We start from the raw sequence: 7,155 nt of genomic DNA, 5'->3' as shown, positions 1-7,155 counted from the left end.
TGTGGAGGACAGTAACAGACTTCAGGGGGACGGAGACAGACTGGTGAAATGGGCAGACACATGGCAGTGAAATTTACTGCAGAGAAGTGTGAAGTGATGCATTTTGGTAAGAAGAATAAGGAGAGGCAATATAAACTAAATGGTACAATTTTAAAGGGGGTGCAGGAACAGAGAGAACTGGGGGTGTATATACATTAACCTTTGAAGGTGACAGGACAAGTTGAGAAGGCTCTTAATCAAGTCCAGGATCCCATATGCTTTATTAAGAGCATAGAGTACAAAAGCAAGGAAGTTAAGTTAAACCTTTATAAAACACTGGTTAGGCCTCAACTGGAGTATTGTGTTCAATTCTGGGCACTGCACTTCAGGAAGGATGGAAAGGCCTTAGGGTTCAAAAGAGATTTACTAGAATGGAACCAGGGATGAGGGACTTCAGTGATGTGGAGAGACTGAAGAAGCTTGGGTTGTTCTCCTTGGAGCAGAGAAGGCGAAGGGGAGATTTGTTAGAGGTGCTCAATATCATGAACGGTTTTGACAGAGTAAATATGAGAAACTGTTTCCAGAGGCAGAAGGGTCAGTAACGAGTGGGTACAGAGATAAAATGATTGGCAAAAGAACCAGAGGCGACATGAGGAAACATTTTTTTATGCAGCCAGTTGTAATGATCTGGAATACACTGCCTGAAAGGGTGGATGAAGCAGATTCAATTGTAACTTTCAAAAGGGAATTGGATAAATACTTGACTTGGAAAAAAATTGACAGGGCCATGGGGAAAGACCACTGCATCGCTGCAGTATTTTCTCTGAGTATGTTATCGGATACATGTTACAATACAGGAGCAAAATTAATCTCTGAGCATTAGCACATTGTGAGTGAAGAGGCAGTGAATGCTGTCAAGTGGCACTGTGTGGTGACATAAGGCATACTTACCTGGCAGGGGAGAATCTGTGATCCTGAAGGTGGATCTCCCAGGATGAGGCTAGCCCATTGCACGCGGGGTGCGCTGACGCCTGCGATGTCCCCAAATGCGGGATACTTAACTGCAAAATTTGTGGTAGTGGGGGACTGCGTTCGGGCTCTCCCCTGCATTGAAACTAAAAGTTTGATTTTCGATCCAGTAGTCCACCAATCGGATGGGAGGCGGTGTTGTGTGTGTGTGTGTGTGTGTGTGTGTGTGCACGTTGTGTCAGTCAGTGAGTCTCTCTCTCTCTCTCTCTCTCTCTCACCCAGAGGCTGCTGTGGAAGGAAAGCTTTTTAAAAGGAACTTGCATATTGAAAGAAAGATATGTCTCAAGCTGCTGGGCCCTGTCCATTGTCACTTTAATGGCAGGGCGGGGCAGGACTGCTTTGACCAGGAGACCTGTTTTCTGGGTCGGAGGTATGACATTCCACTGATTTCCCACCCTCCCGTCCTTCCTTCTGAACACCTTTGCCGTTTAATCGAGGGCCAAAAGCCTGTGAAAGGGAAGGACTGGACGGACAGCTCCCTGCTGGTCGGTGCTGCCAGTGGGGCCGGTGTGCGTGTTCTCAGCCTCATGTCCAGGTTCCTCAGGGAGGTTGAGGCAGCTCCCCTGGTGGTCTAGTGGTTAGGACTGTAGGGTGCTTTGGGGTTGTTCTCACCCTATTGATCGGTGCAGATATCTGGTCCCCGGTCTAGCCAAGGAACACTTATACCTCACGGACCGGGGGTTCAGGAAGACAGGACTTTTGCTAACGCACCCAGTGATGGATCACGTAGCCGAATAACACAGAGAACACACAAACTCGGTGTTTGAATTTAATTGGAATGTTGCTTTGATTATTCCATCAACACGAAGAAAATAACGATAAAAACGGTCCTGCACAGTACATTGAGTTACACACACCCACTACAGTACCTTATCCCGCAAAACTAAGAGGCTGGTGGGGACCCTGGAGACACCTATCACACACACACACACACACACGTGTGGTCGGGGCTCACCGTTCCTTTGCACTCTTCGGTCTGGCTGACCGGTTCTCTCACATTGGTTTCACTGGAAGCTGCTCGTCTCCCTGGAGAGCTCGGGTGAAAAAAAAAGAGCGAGCAGGAACAAAGAGAGAGAGAAAGAGAGATAGAGCTGGAAAAGGGATAAGAGCTAAGAAGCAAGAGAGCAAGAACCAGAGACAGCAAACAAGAGCAAAAAACAAGAGACCAAACGCAAGAGAGCAAACAAGAGAGAGAGGGGTTTCGAGCTTCCACTTATATACCGCTCTCTTACAATAGTTTTCGTTGTTAAATGAGGCCCTTCCATGTCTGTTTAACAGTTCTTACAAAGTTGTTAAGAGTCTTTAATGGCTTTTGATGGTCTCTCATCATGTTGCAATTGCTTCTCTCGATGGGCCATTGTTCTTCGAATTCATTCCGATCGTCGAGCACTTGCCACACAAGGTTCCCTTTTCACCCCACGTCCTCGCTGTCGATTGGTTTTGCATCAGAACCGAGGCATGGCTCCGCCATGTCTGGAGCAGTTGCCTCTCTCAATGACCGACTGCCTCTCGAATTAGTGCTGATCATTGACCACCTGCTGTAGGTTTTGCATTGAAACAGAGACTGGTGACGTCTCACCTATCCTTCCATCTTAGGATTTTGGTCAATGGCCACAGTTTTACATACTCGGAAAAGGAGGAATTCCCAGAATTCTGACAGGACGCAACCTTTCAAACTCGTTGAGACCTGGGTTCGAATCCCGGTCGGGGGGAGCGACTTTCTGGTGCGGATTAATTGGCACCATCAAAGAAAGTCTCCTTTCCTGAGCGCGATGCTCCACCCTCACCACCACCGCCTTTTCCTCTCCTTGACAGACAGACAGAGAGTTCAGGAGCACGCACACTTTAATCTCGCAGTTTTCATTTGTACGCACAAAGACACGCAGACCCTGCTCGTTTAAAGTCAACGACGTCAAGGTATTTTGCAGTTTGAATTATATCGCTGCGAGGGAGCGAGGGGCACTCAGCCCAGGAGAAGAAAAGAATAGCAATGAGCTGAGAAAGTAAGTGCAATATATCAGCTTTATTCTGAGTAATAATCCATACACACGTAGAGAGACGCTGGGAAAGAGCTGTTTTTTCCTTTTGAATATCTCCCCAGAGGGAGGTGCACCGTTCCCAGAGACACTGCAATACTGGGTCGATGCGTGGAGTGGACGGAGCAAGCCCCTGTTCCATCTCCCTGTTCCAAAAATCAATTTAATATATGGTCCCCAGATAGGGGACGTATCAGATATTAAACTGATAAGAACAGATTTTTTTTCAAAAAATATACTTTATTCATAAAATTTGCAGCAATACATATAAAACAGTTGTCATATCACATTCCAAATGTACACAATACAGATTATACAATTTGCAGGTTACGTCAAGTACAGTTCAATGAACACATTGGACATCATTGCAGTTCATGACACTCTCGGGTGTCTCATTGCATCATACTCAACACAGATTATTGCTTACAGATTCATTTCAGATTCATTACAGGTACATTACAGCAATTTGAATTTTACATTCTGCCCGAGGGGGTTTTTCCCTGATTGCAGCCCCTCGGTTTACAATGGCGGGAAGGCTCTAATCGGTTGCCTTTCCCCACAGAGCCTTTGCGGCGGCCGCACCCATCCTCAGTGCGTCCCTCAGCACGTAGTCCTGGACCTTGGAATGTGCCAGTCTGCAACACTCGGTCGAGGACAGCTCCTTGTGCTGGAAGACCAGCAAGTTTCGGGCAGACCAAAGGGCGTCTTTCACCGAGTTGATGGTCTTCCAGCAGCAGCCGATGTCCGTCTCAGTGTGCGTCCCCGGGAACAGCCCATAGAGCACAGAATCCTGTGTTACGGAACTGCTCGGGACGAACCTGGACAGATACCACTGCATCTCTCTCCAGACCTTCTTTGCAAAGGCACATTCCATAAGGAGATGGGTGACGGTCTCGTCTCCACCGCAGCCTCCTCTGGGACAGCGCGCGGTGGCGCTGAGAGCCCGGGAGTGCATGAAGGATCTGACGGGAAGGGCCCTTCTCACCACCAGCCAAGCTAGGTCTTGGTGCTTGTTTGAAAGCTCTGGCGATGAGGCGTTCTGCCAAATGACATTGACAGTCTGCTCGGGGAACCAACCGACAGGATCCACCATCTCCTTTTCCCGCAGGGTCTCGAGGACGTTACGTGCGGACCACTTGTTGATCGCCTTGTGGTCAAAGGTGTTTTCCTGCACAAACCTTTCCACGCAGGACAGGTGGGGCGGAACGGTCCAACTGGACGGAGCGTTCCGTGGCAGCGTGGCCAGGCCCATCCTTCTCAACACCGGGGACAGGTAGAACCTCAGCACGTAGTGACACTTTGTGTTTGCGTACCGAGGGTCTATGCACAGCTTGATGCAGCCGCACACAAAGGCACGCCTTTCCCCCCTTTCTCTGGAGATTTGTACATCGTGACCCTGCGGACACAAAGGGAACGGGGGGAGATGGAGAGACAAGAGCAGAGGGAAAAGCAGAAAGTGGATGTTTTCTTCAAAAGGAAAAATTTGGCTACGGGGGATAAGCTGGGGAGTGGGACTAATTGGACAGCTCTTTCAAAGAGCCGGCACAGGCACGATGGGCCCAATGGGCTCCTTCTGTGCTGTTTGATTCTGATTCTATAACAGATGGGGAAGAGGGAAAGAGCAACCAAAAAGCAGACGGGTAACAGACAAAGAAGCAGCAGGTTAAAATAAAGCAAGGAACATTGAAATGAGACAATTGAGGTGATTGTAATGAAAGGAAGATCCTTCCTTTCATTAATGCTCCAGTGAGCAATGGAGCTTTGGAGGTGAGTGAGGGCTCCCCTCAGTTTCAGCTCACTGCCTGTCTGTGCACAATGGTTAACAGGGCCCTGGCTTCCACAGATAGTAGGCCTTATTCAAGATGTTCAGTCACTCTATCCTTGATTTTCGACTCTAGTAATTTCCCGACAACAGATGTTAGGTTAACTGGTCTATAATTTCCTGGTTTCCCCCTCTCACCATTCTTGAATCGCGGAGTGATGTGCAAATTTCCATTCTAAAGGAATGGTTCCTGAATTGAGAGAACTATGGACGATTATAGTTCGGGCATCTGCAGTGTCCTCACCTACTTCCTGCAAAACCCTGGGATGGAAATCCTGGGCATTTGTCACTCTTTAGTGCCATTATTTTCTTCATTACTGTTAATGTGCTCACGTTAATTATAATGAGTCCCCATCCCTGATTCAAAATTAGTTTCCTTGGGATGTCCAGCATGCTATCCTCTTCCTCCACTGTAAATACTGACGCAAAGTAATTAACGTAGTAAAAACAGGCTGAGGTACAGTGACTACCACAGACAGAGACAGTGAGAGAGACAAACATTGCTTGAAGCACAGACACAGAGACCTGTACACACGGACTGCACAGTGTCACAGGGGGAAATGGAAGCAAACGTCGTGATTATAAAGGGAACGGGGGGAGACGGAGAAAAAGAGCAGAGGGAAAAGCAGAAAGTGGATGTAGACTTCAAAAGGAAAAATTTGCAGGGCTACGGGGAATTAGCAGGGAGTGGGACTAATTGGATAGATCTTTCAAAGAGTCAGCCCAATGGCCTCCTTCTGTGCTGTTTGATTCTATGACCGATAGGGAACAGGGAAAAAGCAATCAAAAAGCAGATGGATAACAGACAAAGAAGTAGCAGGTTAAAATAAAAGAAAGGAAACTTTTGAAATCAGACAATTGAGGTGAGTTTAATGAAAGGAAGGTGTGAGCAAAGGAGCTTTGCAGGTGATTGAGGGCTCCGTTCAGTTCATTTGCTCACTGCCTGTCTGCACACAATGGTGAAAAGAGCTCTGTCCTCTCCAGGTAGCAGACCTTAGACCTGGCTCCCAGCAGGAGGTCTCACCTCACACAGCCCCGGGAAGGAACAATCTGGGTCACTGCACCAAGACAAAATGCCCTCCCCCCTCACAGACAGACTCAACTTGGACCTTTCCACAGCAGGGGGCTGTTTGAGACAGAGAAAGCAGTTAGCTGGTAGGATAGGGGCTTTGGACTGGGAGGAGAGGACTTTTGACTGACAAGCTTCTGTTACATCAGGGCAGGTAGGTGCACTGACCCCTCTCTCTCTCACTCTTTCTCCTGGGATGTGTTATTGAAGACGGACTGGTGAGTGTAAGCATGTTTAAACTCTTGGTCCCTGTCTCACTGTACAGGTAATGAAAGTGTATTGTAGGATGGTGCGTGCGGGACTCCTTGCTCTAACAGTGATTGAGTGTGTGCGAGACTCCTTGCTCTGTGGATCTTGACCGGAGATGTGTGTGTGGATTTTGACTGATGGAATCGTAGAATCTTATAGGACAGGAGGATTTAAATAACAGGTGATGCAGTGCCCTGAGGAGAAGGGATCTGCACTGTTCTGTGTGGTACAAATGGAGAATAAGAGAGTTCAATAAAAATCCTGGGATGTGCTATTGCAGGCGGGTTGGTGAGTATTAGTGTGTTTAAACTCTGATCTCGGTCTCGCTGCACAGATAATGAAAGTATATTGTAGGATGGTGTGTGCGAGACTCCTTGCTCTGTATTTTTACTGATGAATGCGGATTTTCACTGATGTGAGTGTGGAGATTTACTGATGATGTGAGTGTGGAGATTGAGCACAGAGTTTGGGAAAGGCAGAGAGTGAGCCTCGAACGGAGTGAACACATTCAACTGGGAATTTGGTGCATGTGGGAATTGGGTGCAGAGGGGGAAGGAGGTGCTAAGTGATTTAAACCCAAGAACTGCAGATGTTGACTGAGCGGAGCATAAAGGGAGACGCAGGAGGAATCAAAACAAGGCAAGGAGGCGCGCCGAGGGCAGGTCAGTCAGTATTTAGTTCATTGGTTCGTGTTTTTTAGTGGTTGGTTCGTGTTTTACTGTCAGATAAACAGTAAAGTGCCTTAAAGCTAAAGAAACAGTTTACGTGGCAGGACAGCTGGGGCCCGTCCCATGCACATCCTGTGCCATGTGGGAACTCCAGAACGCACTTTGTGTCCTGGAAAACCACATGTACAGGAAGTGCCGCCATCTGCTGGAGTTCAAGCTCAGGGCTTCTGAGTTTGAGGGGCGGCTGGCGTCACTACAGTGAATGCGGGAAGCTGAGAGTTTTGTGGATCGCACGTTTCAGGA

General features: G+C 48.0%; 1 non-coding gene and 1 pseudogene across 1 annotated transcript; one reads left to right on the top strand and one right to left on the bottom strand.

Moving 5' to 3' along the window:
- The first annotated feature begins 922 nt into the window (after positions 1 to 922).
- LOC137325662 (U1 spliceosomal RNA) lies at positions 923 to 1,086 on the top strand. Its single transcript, XR_010963908.1, has one exon. It is a non-coding gene; the product is annotated as a U1 spliceosomal RNA (small nuclear RNA).
- Positions 1,087 to 3,110: 2,024 nt separating this feature from the next.
- Positions 3,111 to 3,281, bottom strand: LOC137325807 (U2 spliceosomal RNA; annotated as a pseudogene).
- Positions 3,282 to 7,155: the final 3,874 nt, after the last annotated feature.

Source organism: Heptranchias perlo, chromosome 9, assembly GCF_035084215.1.
Source record: "Heptranchias perlo isolate sHepPer1 chromosome 9, sHepPer1.hap1, whole genome shotgun sequence".
NCBI lineage: Eukaryota > Metazoa > Chordata > Chondrichthyes > Hexanchiformes > Hexanchidae > Heptranchias > Heptranchias perlo.
Note: the sequence above shows the minus strand (reverse complement) of the source record. Positions and strands in the feature narration are given on the sequence as shown.